Source organism: Podarcis cretensis (genome assembly GCF_951804945.1).
Source record: "Podarcis cretensis genome assembly, chromosome: 8".
Lineage (NCBI taxonomy): Eukaryota > Metazoa > Chordata > Lepidosauria > Squamata > Lacertidae > Podarcis > Podarcis cretensis.
This window is the reverse complement of record NC_137177.1, coordinates 74,857,063-74,878,488: the sequence shown is the minus strand read 5'-3', so window position 1 is coordinate 74,878,488 and position 21,426 is coordinate 74,857,063. Positions and strand designations below refer to the sequence as shown.

The window sequence follows — 21,426 nt, the reverse complement described above, 5'->3', positions numbered from 1 at the left end:
TTCCTCCTGCAGCATACCCTCCAACATTTCTCCAGTGAAAATAGGGACACCCTATTCAACTTCAACAACAACAACAACAACAACACCCCGTCCATCTGACTAGGTTCTCCCAGTCACTCTGGGTGGCGTCCAACATATATAAAAACATAATAAAAGATCAAACATTTAAAAAACTTCCCTATACAGGGCTACCTTCAGATGTCTTCTAAAGGTTGTATCTCCTTGGTTTGGGGGTCACATAACACCATATCCTTCAACATTTCTCTAATGAAAATAAGGGACGTCCTAATAATAATAATAATAATTTATTATTTGTACCCCGCTCATCTGGCTGGGTTTCCCCAGCCACTCTGGGCAGCTTCCAACAAAGATGAAAAATACACTAAAATGTCACATATTAAAAACTTCCCTGAACAGGGCTGCCTTCAGATGTCTTCTGAATGTCAGGTAGTTGTTTATCGCTTTGACATCTGATGGGAGGGCGTTCCACAGGGCGGGCTAAGGAAAAGCAGGACATCCCGGGATCAAACCAGAAGCCGGGACAGCTTCTGTAAATCCGGACCTGTCCCTGGAAAATAGAGACACTTGGAGGGTCTGTTGCAGCAGAGACTTCCATCCTTTAACCATGCACTGCATGGATAAGTGCTTTTTTTTAAGCTGCAAACTGCTGGTGCCATGCTAACATTTCCCCACTTTTAGGTCCCGTGCTCTATGTTTCTCCATCAGTTTGTGATTAAAAAACATTTAATCCCCAAACACCGCCAGCATTTTAGTGTGCTTTTCTACCACTACACGCATTTATTTTTGCAACCATTTTTGCCTAGTGTAACGCATCCTTGTGTCTTACAGTAGTTTTAGGCACACTTGCCTGTAATATAGGCATTTCTACACATATTTCCAGCTGGAGTGTAAAAGTTGGAGAAACGTGCCATAGCTGTGTTTCGGTTTGTGCATTTTTTCAGCGAGTGTAAAGTTCATAGGTTCGCATGAAGATGTGAATCAAACTGGGGGCTCAGCCCTTCGCTGTTAGGGCAGGATGGCCTCTTATTTCCTCCTGGCAGGAGGATAGAGAAAACCTTTGCCCACGTCAGCCTGGCATGGAAACAATCTAATACTTGGCACATGTCCAATGAAGATCTGTTTAAAAAGAACCCCAACCCACATCTCTGATCTGACCTGCCGCTAAGATTAGACCGGAGGATTTACAACATGCTTCAAAGCATATGTTAAAAAAAAAATCCCTCTCTTTCTTTTTCTGGCACATCATGTGGTTCATCAGCAGAACTCAGACTGGTTATCTTATCACTTGGGAGAATCCTAACGCCCCAATTAAAGCATTTGCCTTCTTCCACTGCCAGGCATCCCTTTGCTAGTCAAGTCTCCTGTTCTCTGTTTGTTGCAGAGCAGATTAGATTTCCTGACACCCTTCTTAGAGAGCCCCCAGCTGTGGCCAGCAGAAATCACAATTCTACACTACTCCTGCTCCTTTAAGAGCACATACATTCCACAGGGAAGGTTTTTCCCACTGCTGAGGTTGCCAATTGGACCTGCTTGTATGCCTTAAGCCAGTGGTTTTCAACCAGTGCACCGTGGCACCCTGGGGTGCCTTGAACGATGGTCAGGGGTGCCATAGGCAACACTGGCCTCTGTCCCTCTTTCCTTCCCTCCCTTCTCTGATGCTCTCTCGTGTCTCTGCATCCCAAAGTCTTGCGTGGCTGTTTGTTGCAGCAGCCCTGGCTACAAGCCCCCCAGGCAAATGGTGCCTCTGGGAGGTGCCTCTCTTTGGGGTGAAGTGGGGAGCAGCTCAGAAATGTAGCAGCAGGATCTGTTCTCAGCAAGCAGATACATGATGTGTGTTGCCAGCATCTCCTGATCTAGCTGCTATGAAACAGTCAGGAGAGTGGGCTGGTTGAGAACATTGGCTCATTGACCCACCAAAGCTATTCTCCAGGTGAAGGCATAAAAATTTAAGAAGAGCCCTGCTGGATAAGGCCAATAACCCATCTAATCCAGCATCTTAGTCTCACAGTGGCCAACTAGAAGCCCAGAAGCAGAACTTGAGCTCAACAGCAACTCTCCCGTCCTACAGATTCCCACAACTGGTGTTTAGGAGCATTACTGCCTTCAACTGTGGAGACAGGGCATAGCCATCAAGACTAGTAGCTACCAATAGACTTCTCCTCCACAAATATGTCTAGTCCTCTTTTTAAACCATCCACGTTGGTAGCCATCACTACATCCTGTGGAAGCGAGTTCCATAGATCAACTCTGGGCTGTGCCAAGATGTTTCACCTGCTCTGCCTCTTCTCCTTCCCTTCTTTCTTGAATATTGATGGAATTGCCTTTGCTGCCTTTTAAGGCTGCTTTTATAAGGCACAGGAGCAAGGCCAACTTAAAAAAGAAAGAAGTGGCAACCTGATATGAACCTGATCTCTGTGCCAGGAAGATGTGGTTTCTGCAAATCCTGCAGCCCCAAATGTTGCTTCTGCATTCTTTAAAGCCTTGATCCATTTTTAAAAATCCCATCCTTCTTCTGAAAGGATGTATGATTTCCCCACCCACTGTTTTATCCTCCCAACAACGCTGGGAGGCTAGGAGGTAAGGCCGAGAGATGGTGACTGGCCTAAGGTCACCTCCTGAGCTTCATGGCTGAGTGGGAATTTGAGCCCAGGTCTTCCTGGTCCACCTGACTCCCTAACCCAGGGATGAGGAACCTCTGGCCCTCCAGATGTTGTTGGACTTCAGCTCCTATCATAGCTGGCCATTGGTCCTGGTAGCTGGGGATTCCCTCCCCACAGAGCTGCATTTGGACATTTTGTATCTTTCATTATATACTGAAGAAGCACCTCTTTACCCTGTCCTTTTGATTGATCTTAGGAACCTATTTTAGCATTGTATAATTAAATTGTTGTAACATGCTCTGGGACCTCATGGTGAAGGGCAGTTAAGAAATCTTAATAAATGAAATCATCATCATGTGATTTCTCCCCATGGCTGAGCAACTCTATATCTATCTGTCTGTCTGTCTGTCTGTCTGTCTGTCTGTCTGTCTGTCTATCTATCCATCCATCCATCCATCCATCCATCCATCTACCTATCTATGCAGAGAGATTTCTCTCTCTCTTTTATCTATACCATTTACAAGCCTCTCAGCAGCCCAGTCATTACACAGCTTTGGTCGTTCTATCTCCTCCCTCCGTGGACACACCTATAAAAAACAAACAGAGCAATCTGCTTGCGGGATCTAAAATTCCTACCATCCCTCCTACCCTGGAGGATGAATTCCAGAGAGTTGCTGGAAAGGGAGAGGCTTGTGATTCTTTTCGGGAGCTAGGAGTTTACACAAGCCAGGCTTAGCTAATACCAGATGGTGCCAGAGCTGACTCCTGTGCAGTCAAGGGCAGGGCGAGGCCAAAAAGCAGAGCTGGGAAGCCAGGAGAAGGCCAGAGATCTATTGAATGCCTGGAGATGTCAGGCTCCTGTAGAGGCTGGTCCATTTGGGCAAATGGGGCAGTGCCCCAGCAGCCGCACTCTGCCCTCAGCTTGTCCCCACCTGCCTTTCTTACAACTAGCCTAGGAGGTGGCGCTGGCCGAAAGCTTCCTTCTGTCAATGACTGTGGCGCCACCTACTGTTGGTCTCCCTGTGTTCCGTCCTACCAGTCCCAATGTCTAGCTCTACAAGCCTGATCTTGGAAGCTATTATGGGTGGAGTCTTGGTGTATCAGCTGGCACACTCTGTCCTATCAGCAAAAGGCAAGGGCACCCTTTTTGTCTCTGCCCTAATGAATTGGTTAAAGGGCAATTGGATAATGGGAGTTTACCTATCAGGGAAGATGATGGGCCATTCAGTCAGGAGTGAGGAACTTTAGGCCTGGAAGATGAATGTGGCCCTCCAAGTCTCCCAGACTGGCCCTTGGGACTCTCCCCAGACCACACCCCCTCTGCCAGGCCACACCCCTCACCGCCCCTGCTTGGCAGCCTCCTTGATGGTGGCATTGCACAAGGGAGAGCAGGGGAGCAGAGACCTGCTTCCCCCTTCCTCCTTCAAAAGCATCTGGGAAGCCACAAGCAAAATACCAGCATACACAAGGAGCCAGTTATTGCAATGAGCAGGGGACTCCCCTGCCTTTCTAACGACACCTCCTGACCTCCTTTCAGCATCTCACTCAAGCCAGCAAAGTGCTCCGTCCAGTTTGACGTCTCAATTGGAGACCAATTTTGCATTCGTTTGGAATGCGCACAGCACCACAGATGCTGTCTTCCTTCAGATGCCTTTTATAGAAATCTGAGCAGTTGGGGAATTGGGAGAGGATGAGGAAATCCAGTAATTCTCGTAGGCTTGTTTATTCCTTTTATTTTGCCTGTCCTGAATCTTCCAAAATTCAGCTTCACCACATTATTATCCCCATCCATTTTCTCCACACCATGGTACAGAAGGAGAGTCCAGGCAGTTGCAGGGGAAATGATTTCACGCTCAGAGAAGGCAGTTGAGCAGGCAGCCTCAGCAATAAGGGGGATCAGTGGCCATGGTGGCAAGGCCAGGAGTTGACTGGGACCCTGGCAGGGAGGGTGGGCCTTGGCATGTGCCCAGCCACGCCTACCTCTGCATGATAGCAGAAGACTGTCTTTCTGCCATGCCCCCCCCCAACTACCCCAGGATTCTCTAGAGCTCAAGCCTGGATCCTTCCACTGTATCAGCAGAAGTACAGAGCACCGGAGCCACCACAGAGTTGGCCCTGTTCTAGATCCCCCACCAATCTAAAGGTTCCTGGCACAGCAATGCTAGCCAGGAGGGCTCAGAAGGTGAGAAGCCCACTGGGGTGAAAAGGACAGCTTGGAAATAAACAGATTTTTTGAGGGGTGGGTGGGACGGAAACATATGTCATAATTTGCAATGGAAATCAGAGAAGGAAGAAGAGAATGCAGTGATTCAAATCAACTGTATTCAAAGTGTTGGTTTTGGTTATGAAATCCAGGAGCAGGATGGGACCTGATGTTTCTATGGGACTTTTTTTTAACCCCTTACTGGATTATGCCCATCCAATCCAGTAATTTATAGGGAACAGTGCATGAAGGCAACAGGCCTCCCCTGTCATTCGCTGTCACCCTTTGTGATATAGAGGTATACTGGCCCCTGAAAGTGAAGTTTCCCTGTAGCTAAAAGTCATTCATGGGGGCCTCTATGAATTTGCCTGTGTTCTCCACCCCACCCCACCCCAGGGTTTCAGAGGCAACACAGTCGTAATATTTCAACAACAGCTTCACAACAGTTGATACTAAAGCCAGTGGATCTGAAAGCTCATACCATAAAATGTAATGATTTGTGGGCAGAAGAATTTGGATGCAGAGGAGACTGAACTGCTGGTGGAGGCCACACATTACCCACCGCCTCCTGGGACATTTTGGTCATCAGCGTGGGATTTTGCCCTTTTGTTTTTCAGTCCCTGCCCCAGTGAAGGGCAGTATTTTAACCTGACATTATACCCCTCCAGATACATTGGCGAAGTGAACTCTGTGAAAGGCCACAGCTCAGCGGTGGAACTGTGAAGAAGAGCCACAGCTCAGTGGCAGATAATAATAATAATAATAATAATAATAATAATAATAATAATAGTAGTAGTAGTAGTAGTAGTAGTAAATTTTTATTTGTACTCCGCCCTCCCCAGCCGGAGCCGGGCTCAGAGTGGCTATAAATAATACAATATTTATATACTTTGAATGCAGAAGGTCCAAGGTTCAATCCCTGACATCCCTAAGTAGGGCTGGGAATGTCCCCTACCTGGAACCCTGGACCGACACTGCCTTTCAGAGAGAACAATACCAACTGAGGCTCACTTCCAATGGTGCATATTCAGTCCCTGGCATCTCTAGTTATATGGGTCTGGCGTCAGGCAATGGGGAAAGACCCTTCTCTCCCTAAACCCTGGGAAGCTGCTGCCAGTCTGAATGGGCAGTAGTGGGCTCGATGGATCATTAGTCTGCTTTGGTATAAAGCATCTTGTGAAAAGCTTTGTACTGGTGGGTTTGGCCCACTCAGAAGAATCTGTTTCCCTTTCCTGCCCTGTCATGCAGCCCGAAGCCTGACTTTGCACAGAGTTGTGTGATTCATTCCCTTGTTCCCCCTCCCTCCCTCCATTCCCCCTTTCACCCAAAGCAGCCCTAGGGCAGGCTGCATCAGGCAGGGAGTGGCTACGTAACCCTTTCCTCTCGGGTCATTTTGCAAGCTCAGAATTGCCCAAGCTGCTCCGCTTCCGACTAGTGAAGGGGCAGCAGTGACTGTGGACCTCCCATCTTCCTCTCAACTCCCTCCAACACCTGCTAGTAGGTAAAAAAAAAAAAAAAAGCCGCTTCGGAAGTGTGGTTTTGAAGTGGTGGAAATAAAATATGGGTCACAGGCAAAAAGAAATAAGTGGCTTCTTCTGCAACTTTCTCTAGTTCAGAGGCTTATGCCCAGGTTTTAAAAAAACACAACCTAACCCACAACACCACAGGGGGAGAGAACTGTGGAACTCCATGCAGTATGAGCCTCTGTTGAGTCTTCAAACTAGACTGGCTCCTTTTTTTCTTTTCTCATTCTCTGTACAGTTGCATTCATCATCAACAACCTTTATTACGGTCCAGCGACCCAGCAAATCGTTACAAAGCAATACACAGTTCATACAGCCTACCTCCAGGTTATACAAGCATTTTGTTCAGAATATAGGGATCATTGGTTCTTGCAACCACCGATCAAAACTTTGCCACTGCTAATGTTCTAGCGTTTGTCTGGTCTTCCAATAGGAACCTGACATAGTGAGCCTCTGATTTTCCCGGGAAAGGTACCAGCAAAGGTAATATCAGTTCAGCCCTGGCTTGCTTATATTTTGCACAGTGCAACAGTTGCATTCATTTCCTACTCTTTTCAGCCAGACCTTTTACTGCAGAACAGCCTTTGACCCTTGTCCTCGGTACAAGACAGTGCTCTGCTGCTCGGCATGCAAATAGATCTGAGAGGAGGGTGGGGATTGGCGAATTAGCTGCTGATGTCACAAGAGGGAAATGTCTCAAGGGAAAGCAGTGCTAGTTCCCTCCTGTGCTATTCCTTGGGCAAGGGGGCACTGGTTGCAAATTCTCTAAACATCCTCTTTTAGATGCCATTCCCTCTTTCAGTTTTCTGGTGTTAGCTTCCTCTGCCTGCAATGACAAAGGGACCCCAGAACGGAAAGTTGAGCAGACAAATGGGCATGCAAACATATGGGGCGTAAGAATGGGTGAATAGTTCGTTTTTGGTTTCTCTGGATTTCTCATTTTTTCAATCTTCAATTCACATTTGTGATTTTTTTTGGGGGGGGGAGAGTAATCATGAAAATTCACCACCATTTTAGGGCAAATTTGTTTTCATAACACTGACAATAATAATAATAATAATAATAATAATAATAATAATAATTTATTATTTGTACCCCGCCCATCTGGCTGGGTTTCCCCAGCCACTCTGGGCGGCTTCCAACAGAGATGAAAAATACACTAAAATATCACATATTAAAAACTTCCCTGAACAGGGCTGCCTTCAGATGTTTTCTGAATGTCAGGTAGTTGTCCATCGCCTTGACATCCGATGGGAGGGCATTCCACAGGGCGGGCGCCACCACCGAGAAGGCCCTCTGCCTGGTTCCCTGTAGCTTTGCTTCTCGCAGGGAGGGAACCGCCAGAAGGCCCTCGGAGCTGGACCTCAGTGTCCGGGCAGACCGATGGGGGAGGAGACGCTCCTTCAGATATACTGGACCGAGGCCATTTAGGGCTTTAAAGGTCAGCACCAACACTTTGAATTGTGCTCGGAAACGTACTGGGAGCCAATGTAGGTCTTTCAGGACCGGTGTTATATGGTCTCGGCGGCCGCTCCCAGTCACCAGTCTAGCTGCCGCATTCTGGATTAGTTGTAGTTTCCGGGTCACCTTCAAAGGTAGCCCCACGTAGAGCGCATTGCAGTAGTCCAAGCGGGAGATAACCAGAGCATGTACCACTCTGGCGAGACAGTCTGCAGGCAGATAGGGTCTCAGCCTACGTACCAGATGGAGCTGGTAAACAGCTGCCCTGGATACAGATTTGACCTGTGCCTCCATGGACAGCTGTGAGTCCAAAATGACCCCCAGGCTGCGCACCTGGTCCTTCAGGGGCACAGTTACCCCATTCAGGACCAGGGAATCCTCCACACCTGCCCGCCTCCTGTCCCCCAAAAACAGTACTTCTGTCTTGTCAGGATTCAACCTCAATCTGTTAGCCGCCATCCATCCTCCAACCGCCTCCAGGCACTCACACAGGACCTTCACCGCCTTCACTGGTTCTGATTTGAAAGAGAGGTAGAGCTGGGTATCATCTGCATACTGATGAACACCCAGCCCAAACCTCCTGATGATCCCTCCCAGCGGCTGCATGTAGATGTTGAAAAGCATGGGGGAGAGGACAGAACCCTGAGGCACCCCACAAGTGAGAGCCCAGGGGTCTGAACACTCATCCCCCACCACCACTTTCTGAACACGGCCCAGGAGGAAGGAGCGGAACCACTGTATGACAGTGCCCCCAGCTCCCAGCCTCTCAAGACGGTCCAGAAGGATGTCATGGTCGATAGTATCAAACGCCGCTGAGAGATCCAGCAGAACTAGGAAACAGCTCTCACCTTTGTCCCTAGCCCGCCGGAGGTCATCAACCAGTGCGACCAAGGCAGTTTCAGTCCCATGATGAGGCCTGAATCCCGACTGGAAGGGATCCAAATGGTCCGCTTCTTCCAGGCGTGCCTGGAGTTGTTCAGCAACCACTCGCTCAATCACCTTGCCCAAGAATGGAAGGTTTGAGACTGGGCGATAATTGGCCATCGTGGCCGCATCTAGAGATGGTTTTTTAAGAAGCGGTTTAATAACCGCCTCTTTCAGCGGGTCTGGGAAGGCTCCCTCACGGAGGGAAGCATTCACCACCCCACGAAGCCCATCGCCCAGTCCTTCCCGGCTAGCTTTTATAAGCCAGGATGGGCAAGGATCCAGGAGACAGGTGGTTGACTTCACTCGTCCGAGCAGCCTGTCCACATCCTCGGAGGTAACAGCTTGGAATTGATCCCACACAACTTGACCAGACAGGACTCTAGCACTCTCCCGCCCCAGCCCTGCTCCCACGGTGGAGTCTACTTCTTCCCGAATCTGAGCGATTTTATCTGCAAAAAAATTTGCAAAATCATTGCAGGAGAACATGTGGCCCGTACTGGGCCCCGATGTTACAGGTGGTTCCGCTAAATTGTGAACCACCTGAAAGAGTCTCCTGCTGCTGTTTTCTGCAGATGCAATAGAGGCGGTGAAGAAAGTCTTCTTCGCCGTCGCTATCGCCACTTGGTAGGCTCGACGTTGAGCTCTAACCTGTGTCCGGTCAGATTCAGAATGGGTTATCCGCCACCGGCGCTCTAGCCGTCTCAACGATTGTTTCATTGCCCTCAGATCCGTGGAAAACCACGGGGCTCTCCGGGCTCCATGCAATCGGAGAGGGCGCTTCGGAGCCAAACAGTCAATAGCCCTGGTTAACTCCGCATTCCAGCGGGCCACCAGGGAATCGGCTGAAAGGCCATCAACATGGGATAAAGCATCCCCTACCACTCTCTGGAAACCATTTGGATCCATTAAGTGGCGGGGGCGGACCATCCGAATCGGTCCCACCTCCCTGCAGAGGGGATGGGTCGCAGAGAAGTCCAGTTGCACCAGGAAGTGATCTGACCATGGCACTTCTTTCGTTTCACTTTTACTTAGTGTCAGATCACCAACATCCGTAGAGGTAAACACCAGGTCCAAGGCATGTCCGCGGCTATGGGTTGGGCCAGACTTATTCAGGGACAGCCCCATGGAGGCCATGCTTTCCACGAAGTCCCGAGCGGCCCCTTGTAAGGTCGTGTCGGCATGGATGTTAAAATCCCCTAGGACGACCAAGCTAGGTGTCTCCAGGAGAACATCCGCCACGACCTGAAGCAGCTCGGGCAGGGAATCCTTGGTGCAGCGGGGAGGTCGGTACACCAAAAGGAATCCTGTACTGCCCCTATTGCCCAACTTCCAGAACATGCACTCAGAAAACTGGGTCTTCCCAATAGGACGCCTGGTGCAAACTAATGACTTCCTAAAAATCACTGCAACCCCCCCTCCCCGCCCACATGACCTGGGTTGCTGTGCGTAAGAGAAACCTGGTGGACAAGCAGCGGCAAGGACAGGCCCATCTGCTTCATCCAACCAAGTCTCTGTCACACATGCCAGGTCAAGTCCTCCATCCATGATCAAGTCATGGATGGCAGTGGTCTTATGAATCATTGACCTGGCATTGCACAGCAACACTTTCAGGTCATGTGGGTATCCCTTGCTGATTCTAGTATTCATCCGGTCAGGACCAGACCCGGAGGCAGGGATAGTCCTCAGACAACGACTAAACCTGCCTCCTCTGTAATGACATGGTCTGGTCTTAGCGTAACTCCTCCTCCTACCCGTGATCACTGAGATCGGTTGTCCCAGTGCATCCCCCCCTGTGGAACATGCCCCAGCCATTTTGTGGGCTGGGGCCCACTCCCCAGCAGCCCTGACCCCTCCCCTTAAGAACAAAATAACCCCTTTAAAAAACAACAGCAAAAAAGCAACAACACAAATAAAACAATACAAACAAAAAACAATAAAAATTATAAAAATTACAAAAACATAAAATCAAACAAATTCCCAGGCCCAATAAACATCCACCCCACCCCACCCCACCCCACATACAAAAAATTCAAAATAAAATTTTTAAAACATTTTAAAAGCACTCTGCACCCCTCCAGCAGTAACAGCAACTGTCCTAGTGAGGCCCGTCAGGCCCTGCTCTGGGCCAGGTGGTAAGTGGCAGGAAGGAGCAGGGCCCTCAGACACTCACATACAGGAGAGTCCTCCTGGGCAGCGGAGTGCAGCAGTCCCTGTGAGGCTTCAGGCAACGCAACTGAAAGCAATGATTGGCTACGTTGCACGTACGAACCCGTCATACAGACAGTATTGTACATTTCAGTAAACATTCTGAAAACAAAGATAATCTTCTCCTGTATCCATCTGTGTTTATGAAACCTTTCATTCATTAGGGCTTGAGATCCTCGCCCCCCAACTGATGTGCAAATATGAAAATCTGAACTTCATATATTAGAAGGTTAGAAAAACCAGAAACTGAGAGGAAGTGGAATTGAGAGATTTGCCTAGCCTTGCTTTCATGTCCGTTGTATTTTGGCTTGCTTGTGGGAGCAAAACACTTAATAAGATAGTGGAGCCCCCCCCCCCAATCTTTTGCCATTCATATCACAGGAGAAAAAGGGTTAAAGAGTCCTTTGCTTGGAACCAGTTGGAAAAGGGACTCTGCCAGAGCCTCACTCAACATCTACATGGGGGGGGGGATGACTTAAAAGAGCCCTTTGTCCATCTCAGTCTGGAAGAAAGCGACCAAGATTCATAACGGGGCAAGGGACTCTGCCAAAGCCTCCCTTTCTGTACAGACTTCAGGAGAGAAAAGAGCCCTTTGCCAATATTGCTCAGCTTAGAAGTGGATGAAGTGCACAATAATGTTCATGCTCTTGTGATCAGAAGCTCTTCTGGTGTTCAGATGGGGGGCTGGATATGGCCCCCATATTTCCTCTCCTGCCTCTAATGGGAAGAGGGGAAATTACCAATCTGTGTGCCCTAGCATGGCCGATTAAGGAGTTAACAAGCCGTAGAAAGCCACCGCCTTCTATTTGCCTTGGATTGGTACCCATTTATGTGAATCATCTTGTTCAAACAGTAGGCTGATACTGGAAGAAAAGAGGCCACTCTGTACCAGGCAACAAGATCTGTTGGAAAGAAGGCAGGCCCTCCTTTGGAAATGAAGCGAGCTCTGTTCAGATCTTTGGAATCGTCAAACAGAACCACAATTGATCCCAGACAATGTGCCAAAAAAGTTGGGCAGAAGTTTGGCAGTTTCAGAAAGAGATGAAACTCCCAAACCGTTCCCAGTTAAGCTGCTTTGTTCAATTAACGGCAGCACCGAAACAACTTCACGCCAACGCAGCAATGCAGTGAACAAACGCTGGAGTTTTCTTTTTCTTCCTTGCCTGGATATCTGAGCTTTCTCTTTCCTCGTTGAGAGGCTTTGGGAAGCAAAGCAGAAACTTAATGTGCTGGGTTACCTGAGCGAGCCCTCCCCCCCCCCCGCAAAAAAATCCAGGATTCCAAAAGCAACCAGCTTACAGGTTTTTCCTGTTCAACCCAGGCTTGAACAGGAACCTAACTGAGCTCTGGAACCGGATCCACTACCAGCTTAGAGGCTGGACCTGGAAAAAGATCCCTGGAGTGTTTTAACCCTTTGCTTGGCAGTCTGTGCCTCTCTCTCTCTTGCTCCTTACACATCTAAGGGGTAAAAAGAGACAGGGTGGAGAGGTGACATTCAGCGAGAGAGTAACTCACACAAGGGTAAAAATAATGCAATAACAGGACCTGTTGTTCAGGAGAATATCCAGCTGCCCATGTGGGTGAGTTGTCATCCATTAGCAGGCGTTGTTCAGTTTTCTTAAGTGGGTGCACCACCTGAGATATTAAAATGTGTGATGCTGCTGCCTCTCTTAGGAGCATGGGAAGCTGCCTTAAGTTAGACCACTGGTCCATCTAGCTCAATATTGTCCACACTGACTGGCAGCAACTCTCCAGGATTTCAGATTGAGAGGCATTTCCACCTCTACCTGGATATGCCAGCGCTGGAATCTAGGACCTCCTGCATGCAAAGCAGATTTCTGCCGAGCTGCTCTGAAACACCACAAGGTCAGAGCTGGGCCAAATGTCACCACATTTCAGCCGAATTTGAAGAATGGTGTGAATGAAACTGGGGGACAGGGAGTGAACCCCTGAAGACATTTTGGGGCTGGATAAGCCTTTGGCCTGATCCAGCAGGCTCTTCTAATGTGTCTTCTCAGATGCCTTTGGGGCACACAGTTGCCATGGCAAACTCTTTGCCTTGTCCTTGGCTCCCACATTCTGCCAGGAAGGGGGAGCGGCAGAGACCCACTTCCCCCTCCCCATGTCCTCCCTCTGTGGGGATTCGATCCAGGTTACTCACATGAAAGGCAGTGCAGTGTAGTGGTTAAAGGCCAGGGTTCAGATCCCCTCTTGGCTGCGAAGCTCTCTCTGGGCGACCTTGGGCCAACTCCTCACTCTCAGCCTAACCTATCTCACAGGTTTGTTGTGAGGATCAAGCAGAGATGAGGAGAACTATGTGTGCCACCTGTATGGGACAGCTGCATTGCAGGGGGTAGGTCTAGATGACCCTCAGGGTCCCTTCCAACTCTATGGTTCTATGATCTTTGATCTAAGTCTTCTGCAAAACCCTCGATTTCCTTGAAGGAAAGAAGGTGAGAGACAAATTCAGTAAATACTAAGGAGGCCACTTTACTGTGATAAGATTGGTCCATCTATTTATCCATTTTCACTTAACAACATTTATATACCACTTGATTGTAGCAAAACGTCCAGATCAGTAGGTGGAAGTAAACCCCCCCCCCACCAGTCCCTGGGACAAGATAGTAAGTGATAAAGCTTAGGATGCCATGGGCTAAAGTGCAATGGTTGGCAGGTATCATGCTTCTGCTTTTGCTTTGTGGAGAAGGATCCTGCTCTAATTAAAAAAAAATATGGAGAGAAAAAGAAAAGGCTAAGGGAGGAAAGAGTTTCTAGTGGTTAGGGTTAGAACAGGCTCAGAGTCAGGCTTCGGGGAATCCTATCCCTTCCACGGTGGCAGCAAAGATGCAGAGAAAAACAAGGAAGAGTTCTTACCAATTAGTTTATTCAATAATCATAGCGAGAGGCAAAGGAATGTGGTCTCTCTCTCTATAATGACGTTGCTCCAAGTAAAGTCCTCCCCAATGTAGTCCCTATTCTGCGTCACCCTTGAGTTGGCTAATCTGCCCTCCCCATTTTTAAATGCTTTATTAACCTGAGCTTCCTGCCTCTGAGCTCTCTGTTCTACTACCCGCAATGCACGCCTGGTCCTGGGAGAGGGGTGGGGATCAGGAACGCTTTCCAAGGACACTGAGTCTGTTAGCTGTCTGTCCCCTGGTGCGTCTTCTTCTTCCTGATGTTCCTCTTCCAATATTTCCCAGCTTTCCCCTTCTGCAGCCTCTGAACTATGCCCTTCTGCAAACCACTGTTCTAAATCTATACTGCTCTCCTGTTTTCAGGAAGGTTCAGGAGAAGGGGAGGGTGGTCCCCACCATTCCTTCTCAGTCCAGCCCCTGACACTCAAGGGGGACCTGAATTCAAATCCTTCCTCCATTGTTGGAGGCAGTATGCCTATGAATTTCACTGGCTGGGAATCACGGTGGCTGTTTGGGCTCACTCAGGTCCATCTCTGGGGATTCCCATGGTGGCATCTGGTTGGCCACTGTGAAGACAGGATGCTGGGATGCAGTGGTCCATTGACTTTATCCAGCAGGGCTCTCCTTATGTTATCCATCATGAAGCTTGCTGGGCAGCCTTGAGACAGTTACTCTCTCTTTCTCAACTTGAACTCCCCTCATAGGGTTGTGATGACAAAATGCCTTTATGGAGGGGGAAGGATCTCGTATGCTGCCACCAGGGATTGAACCTGGGACCTTCTGCATGCAAACCAGCTGCTCTAACCACTGTACTACAGCCCTTCCCTTAGGACGTGGGAGCCCAGGAAGCTGCCTTATACTGAGACTCATTTATCCATCTTGCTCAGTATTGCCTACACTGACTGGCAGCAGCCTCCCCAGGTTTCCAGGCAAGAAGCTTTCCCTGATGCCGAGGCTTGAACCCTGGGCCTTCTGCGTGCAAAGCAGGCGCTCTTTCACTGAGCCGTGGCCCTTCGCCTCAGACCCAGGACTATAGGAAGCTGCCTTTGCGACAGAGACAGACTTCCAGAAGAAGATGCAGGGAAGATAATGAGAAACGAAGACGATCAAATGTGCTCTCACCACATAACTTGAGTGTTTCAGCTGCCTGCCACTGTGGAATTTCAGAAACAGCGTGATGACCAAGTTGGGGGGGGGGTGGATTTTCTTTTTCTAAGCAAGAATGAGCAACTTCTGAGTGAAACGTATCTAAAACAAAAAGGTTAACTATGTCTGCCAAGCAGTGTGATAGAGATAATTGGGGGAAGTTAATCATGCACCAGGAACGAGTGGAGTGGGTGGGAATATTCTCTCATTCCCTGGTAAGAGTTAACCATTGTATCAGCCACTTACGTTTTTCTGAGACAGTGAGATTATGTAGACAGGCAGTCTTCCAAGCTCACAAGCCAGATCCCTGCTTCCCCCAGTGAAAGGAAATAGAAGCCGGGGGCTTCAACAGCATATGTTACCTCGTGAGGAAAGCGACCCGGAAAGCCACATCATAGCATGCTTGCGTATTATATAGCACGTTTGTGTGTGTGCACACGACTCCCTTGTTACAACAGCTCCACTGTTTGCCAGTCAGTTTCTGGGCACAATTCAAAGTGCTGGCTGCAAAGCTGTATACGGCTTAGGTCCAGGTTCTCTGTGGGACCGTATTCTCCCACATGAACCTGCCTGGGCTCTGAGATCTTTGAGGGAGGCCCTTCTCTCAGTCCCAACACCCTCCCAGGTACACGTGGGAGGGACATGGTTAGAGGGCCTTCTCGGTGGTGGCTGTAGAACTCCCTTCCTAGAGAAGCTAGACTGGCTCCCTCCTTGTGGTCCTTCCACTGGCAGCTGAACACTGTTGTATTCTGGCAGATCTTTTGGAACTGACTGGTGGTGGGGTGTCCCCCCCCCCTTTGTTTAAGGAAATATTGGTGTGCTGTTTTTATTATCTGTATTTGAATAAATTGGGGGGGGTGATTGTTTTAATTCTGTACATTTTAAGGATTACCTTTGAGATCTTTTTAGCTTTTTGTATTTTATCTGGCTTGTGTAAACTGCCTTAAGTCCCAGTGTGGGGAAAAGGCAGGCTATAAATGAAATAACAACAACAACAACAACAATAATAGTGAGATATCTACTTACACACACACACACACACACACACACACACACAGCAGATAAGACTGAAATTTACACCCCCAGAGAATCAGTATTAGTCTTAAAAACAGTATCAAGTCCCTACAAAGCAAACAGCATGTCTCAGAGGTCTTTTCACCCACAGAGAGAGTTTCTTGACAACCAGCTGCAGGCCTTTGCCTGTTCCATTCTAGCTCCAAAGTAATTTATTTCTAACCATCCATGCAATGCACACCTCAAGCATACACTGGAAGAACACCAAAGCCTGCCTCCCCCCTCTTTTCCCTAACCCCCAAATTGAGCAGGTGATGCATCATAGCCACATCTAGTAGCCGCCAGTCATCAACAGTGGCCAAAAACATCTTCCAGCTGTTTACTGGAAGCCTAGATAAAGAGCCATCTCACTTTGCAGCGGCTACCATATCACAGAGGGGTTTTCATCCATCAGGTCACATGCGCCAACCCCTATTTGGTGACTCATTGTCCAGGTTGCCATGCTTTCAACAGAAGGATAGGATGCCAAGCTACGCGCGCGCGCACACACACACACACACACACACACACACACAAATACAAATGTTTTCGACTCACTGATCCAACTACCTAGGCAAAAAGGAGATCAGGGGGCTGGAATTTCCATGTTTTCTTTGAAACCAGCTGGCAAAATGCTCTGGGCGGGGGCAAAGCTAATCAACAGGAGGCCCCACAGGCATTAGCTGAAAACATTTCATTCCTAGGAGATGAGGCTCCTCTGAGGACAAGTGAGCAGAAAAACAAATTATAGATGGAAGGCAGGAAAGAGAGATGATGAAATCATGGTGGCAAGGGTGAGGTGGAGGAGGGGAGGACTAGGCAGAGCACGAGAAAGTCAATGGCACCTGGAGAGTTTCTGATAGATTTCAAAGACAACACCCCCCCCTCTGCCATCCACACACACACCCTCCGAGTCATAGGAAAGAATGGGCATCTTCAAATCAGACAAGGGTCAGCAACTGTGAGCCTGCCAAATTCCGGCCATGTAGCAGTTTTATCTGCTACCTGTTTTAATTAAGGAATAGTTAAGATAAAGGAATAAAAATGTGGCCCAGTTTCACTCATAAGGAAAATATATATATTTCCACTTCCCTATCATTTGCTTCTATAGCTATCTTTTTTATTTAGCTATGTGTAGATAAATAAATATAGACCAAGAGTAGAGCCACTGAAACTAATGGATTTAATGGCAATGGATACCCAACCTGTATGCTATCATGGGAACCACCCTGAGATCTGTGGATGAAGGGCGGTACACAAATTTAATAAATGAAGATGATCTGGCGAGAGAAGGTCAGAGGAAGGGACTGCCAGGCTGGGCTGCAATTTATCCCCATGGCAACGGGCCCAGGCAGCACTGATTAGCAGGCCCGGGCCCACCCCTCAGGGAAAGCCCACCTAAGACCTGCCAGCTCAGGCCAATCACACATAGGTGGTCAGTCAAGTGCCCGGCCCCCTCACTGGATCATCACAGTGCCTGTGGTCTGGCTGCAATACAACCCACCAGATAAGGTGTGCAGACTTCTCCACATTTATGAAGCAATTTGTGAATTTAAAAATTCCTCATACAATTCATGCAAATAGTGCAATTTTCTCCTAACAAACACCATTTTTGTTTGCAGTTTTGACCAGTGCACTCATTTTTGCAAGCACTTTCTCGTAATGCAATTCATTTTTGTATTGTTATTGTTATTTTCAGTAATAATGCATTTTTGTGAATAATGTTGGTTGGGGAACTGCACCACAAAATTTGGATAGGTGTGAATTTTGAAGGATGGCTGTGTTTCAGTTGGCGTATTGTTCTGGAAAGCGCTGGTTTGATAGAGTCACCTTTAAATGCAAACCAAATCAAATCTGTCCTCCATCCCTCTTCCCATGTGGACAGCAGGAATTGAGAATAGGGGAAAAATTTGGTTTTCTTCGACTTTTAAAACAAACCAACTTAATTCACAGTTCTTGGATGCATATAGAAATTGGAGGGTTCACTTTTACCCAGTTTTGCAATGCAGCTTTGGTTCCAAATAAATACACTGTTTAGGGGAAAATACACGTAAAATCATTAAAAGATGCATATTTCAAGCCACATACTAAATGTGTATCTTAAATAAGAACTGTATGTTGGACATGTGGAAAACTGACATGGAATATTATCTTTACAATTGGTTTGTGCATTGCAAAACTAACACGGGCATTGCTTTAAAACACTTTGTTTTGGGTATGGAAGAGTTTGCAGTTGCTGCCCCTAACAATGTAATCATTTTGGGCACTTTAATCGTATTCATCAACCTCTTTTTTCACACCTTCTTGCCGTTCACCTCCTCCGTGGGCATCTTTGTCTATGAAATCGAGCATCATGATAATTAGGACTGTGCTGAATATTTGAGTCTTGTATCGAGCTGATACCAGCGAGGCAGGAATTCTTCCTATAAAGCACATTCTGTGCAAGCATTTGGCTCTCAGCGCTCTTCCTCCTGCTTCTTTATGCTTCTTGAATTAGTTGCCATCGGTGAGCCCACCCAGTCAGGGATCACTTGTGAATGGGATGGTGTTTTTGTCCTGTTAACTGATGGGGTGATGTCATGATATGCCTTCTTTTAAATGAAAAAGTTAGCTTTATTTTTTGGCACTTCAGCCCTGGATAAACATAGCATTTACCTCTTTGGTACAGCTGCCAAACAGTATGATGTAATCATGTATAACACCCAGGTAAACTATCAGGGAGCAAATCAACAAGGAGGCAAAGGGCAGAGGATGTAGCATTCTGCTACTGTGTCATGCCTCTAAACCGTTTGCAATAAGGATTCTCTCCTGGGAACATTCGAGGCTGCCATATATAGAATTGGATCTTTGGCCCATTATAGCCCAATCAGGGCAAGAGCTCTGAAGCCTGAAACCTCCTGCATTCAAAACACATTTTCCCCCACCAAACTGTGACACCTCCTTCCTAATAAAATGCAGTCTAGACTTATGAAGGTGCTTTAAAACTACTGGGGTCCTTTGAGCCCAACTCTGGCTATGCTATTTGACAGTGACTCTGATCCAAAATCTCAGCCAAGGGCTTTTCCAGGCTCTGTTGCCTGAGGTAATCTAGTCTAAGCCCCTGCCGATGCAGGAAATTCACTGCTACAGTGAACTGACCACGCGTCAGCCCCTGTTAAAAACCCTCTTGCAAACAGGTGAATCCACCACCTATCTGAGGCAATGCGTCCTACTGTCAAACCGCACAATGCCATCGGGAAAAAATCTTCCGAAACATTTGAACCCCACTGGTCCAGATCCTGCTTTTTCAGAGCAATGGAAAACAAATCTGCCTCTCTAGTATTTGTTTTAATTGGTGGTGGCAGGGATGGCCTCCTGGGGAAAATTCCGCTCTGCCGCTGAGCCATTGAGCCCTTTGCAATGGAACCTCACGCGATCTGAAAATGCAAGAGGGACTACAGATCTCCCACAGTCCTCTGTAAATGATGCCCTCTTTTTTCCAGAAATAGCTTGCAGCTGCTTCCGTACAAAGAATACCGCATCTGTCTGATGCAGCAACAGAAAGCTCAGGTGTACTGTGTCCCCCCAAAAACTTGATTACACCTGTCCATCAAAATCCTAGTTGTCAGCAGATATATTTGGCTGATGGCTGGTTGGGTATTGGGATGCTGAGCTGTTTCTCCCCCATCTTCCTTGTTCTTGCCGACCTGCCACCAAGGGCATATTTCTGTTTTTTGTTTTTTTAAAAAAAACTTATTGCTCTGCTTGTTGTTTTGGAGTTGGATCATCTGCTGCGGAGACAGTGCCTCAGAGGAGGTCTTTTAATTGGGCTCGCAGCAAACGCCTCCCCCTTCCCAGCCTGAGATGAGAACATCAATTCCCCCAGGGGGTGTCTCTGCTGATATCGTCTTCCCCATCGCTCCTGAACAAGAAATGGCTGTCAAACGAGTTTTTCTTCTGATATGTACATGCAAACAGTGGACTTCTGGGGTCAAATCACCCCCTTCAAGCAACAGTAGGGACCTTATAGGGGTAACACTTGAAAACAATTCCTTCTGGCCAAATACTGGCAAATATTTATTGATCCTTACATCAGTAACCTGCCTTTCCTCCAAGACAGTTAGTGGGTGTTCCCCTCTCTATGTCTTATCCTCAAACAAACCCCGTGAGGTACACACAAACAAACATACATAATTTTATTTGCATGCCGCCTCTCCACCATCCTCAAGGCTCAAGGCGGCTTAGAACATTAAAAAATACATAACTACAGCATAACAGAAGCCGTCCTAAACAATAAATTAAACATTAAAAAAAATGCAAAACCAGACGGAGTAATTGCCATGTAAATCGCAACAAAATCTAAGCTACAGTGGTGCCCCGCAAGACGAAAAGAATCCGTTCCGCGAGTCTCTTCGTCTAGCGGTTTTTTCGTCTTGCGAAGCAAGCCCATTGACGGATTAGCGGATTAGCGCTATTAGCGGCTTTTAGCGGCTTTTAGCGGCTTATCGGCTTAGCAGATAAGCGGCTTAGCGGCTTAGAAAAAGGGGGGGGAGAAAAAAACCCCCGCAGTAACTCGCAAGACATTTTCGTCTTGCGAAGCAAGCCCATAGGAAATTCGTTTTGCGAAGCGCCTTCAAAACGGAAAACCCTTTCGTCTAGCGGGTTTTTCATCTTGAGAGGCATTCATCTTGTGGGGCACCACTGTAATGATACAAAAACCCAGCAGCAACAACCCCCTACAAGAGGGTCGCCACATCTTGAAGAGCAAAAAAAGAGGACAGCCCAAGCCGCTGCCAGCCTAAGCTGGGGAAACAGGTGCACAGGGCTGCCCAAGCCGCCAGAGCCGGAGCCCCTAAACCCCAGACATTCCTTTAAAATGTAAAAATCCACCCAGATGAGCATGTTGACCCCCCAAAAGGGGTCATATCCAAGTTTTTCTGGACATATGGCAACCCTACCCAAACCCTCTAAGCAATACTCCAGCCCAAGAGTCTGTTCAGCAGCCTCAGCTTTTGTAGTTGGAGTCTGTCTGGGCCCCACTCTCCCGGGCCAGGTGGGGAAAGGCCTGCAAGGCAGAGAGGAGGTCTTCCAGGACTCACAGCCAAGATGGTCTCTGGTCTCTTCAGCCTCAGCCTTTGCAGCTGCAGTCAGTCAGGACCCTGCTCTCCCAAGCCAGGCGGGAAAAGGTAGAATCATAGAATCACAGAATCATACAGTTGGAAGAGACCACAAGGGCCATCGAGTCCAACCCCCTGCCAAGCAGGAAACACCATCAGAGCACTCCTGACATATGGTTGTCAAGCCTCTGCTTAAAGACCTCCAAAGAAGGAGACTCCACCACACTCCTTGGCAGCAAATTCCACTGCCGAACAGCTCTTACTGTCAGGAAGTTC

General features: G+C 47.9%; 1 protein-coding gene across 2 annotated transcripts in view; it reads left to right on the top strand.

Annotated features, from left to right (window-relative positions):
- Positions 1–21,426, top strand: part of TTLL10 (tubulin tyrosine ligase like 10) — a 210,413-nt gene that overhangs the window by 72,815 nt on the left and 116,172 nt on the right. The gene's annotated exons all lie outside the window — the stretch shown is intronic.